Source organism: Meleagris gallopavo, unplaced genomic scaffold, assembly GCF_000146605.3.
Source record: "Meleagris gallopavo isolate NT-WF06-2002-E0010 breed Aviagen turkey brand Nicholas breeding stock unplaced genomic scaffold, Turkey_5.1 ChrUn_random_7180001869944, whole genome shotgun sequence".
NCBI lineage: Eukaryota > Metazoa > Chordata > Aves > Galliformes > Phasianidae > Meleagris > Meleagris gallopavo.
In genome coordinates this window covers 1-779 of record NW_011134888.1, presented here as the reverse complement: position 1 = coordinate 779, position 779 = coordinate 1, and the positions used below count along the sequence as shown (strand labels likewise).

General features: G+C 46.3%; 1 long non-coding RNA gene across 1 annotated transcript; it reads right to left on the bottom strand.

The window, feature by feature from the left end:
* Positions 1–254: 254 nt before the first annotated feature.
* On the bottom strand, positions 255–727 carry LOC109364561. The gene is made up of 2 exons (XR_002110475.2): positions 594–727; positions 255–476 (listed from the first exon to the last, which is right to left on the bottom strand). It is a non-coding gene; the product is annotated as an uncharacterized LOC109364561 (long non-coding RNA).
* Between the last annotated feature and the right edge of the window lie 52 nt (positions 728–779).

Below are 779 nucleotides of genomic sequence, written 5' to 3'. Positions count from 1 at the left end.
AAAATGCCATTTTTGGGTCAAAAATTCCCATTTTTTGAGGACAGAATCCCACTTTGGTCTAAAAGCCTCCATTTTAGGGTCAGAAATGCCAATTTTGGGTCAGAAAATGCCATTTTTGGGTCATTTGGTCCCATTTTGGGCACAGAATCCCATTTTGGGTTAAAAAACCTCCACTTTGGGTCAAATTTTCTCCTTTTTGGCTGCTAGAAATGCCATTTTTTGGGCTCAAAACCCCAGATTTTGGGACTCAGCCATTTCACATCCATCTTTAATGAGAACCAACGGAAAAAAAAACGCCCAAAAAAGTCAAGATTTGGTAAAAAAAATAACAAAAAAAAGCCCCAAATACCGGCGGCGACCCAAAATCGCCTTTTTTCACCCCAAAACGACGCCGTTCGCTTCTCAACCTTCCATCCACATCATCGGGAAAGTCCCAGCCTCCTCCTTCTCAGCCAATCCCTTCCAATTAACGCCACCTATTAAGAAAAATTAACGAACCGAATCCTCACGTTTGGCCTCAAAACGGGCCCACCGGGAACAAAAATCACCATTTTCGGGTTTTTTGACCCAAAATCGACGTTTTTTTCACCCACCTCTACGTCGTCGGCAGTAGCAGAGGAGGCCGATGGAACCCAAGAGCAGCACAGCAGCTCCGGCCGCTCCGCAGCCCAACGCAATGGACGGAAATTTGCCTTTTTCACCCCAAAAATACGCCCGCATCAGCGCTGCGCTCCGCAGCCCCAAAATCACCGTTTTTCACCCCAAAAATCACCCCTTCC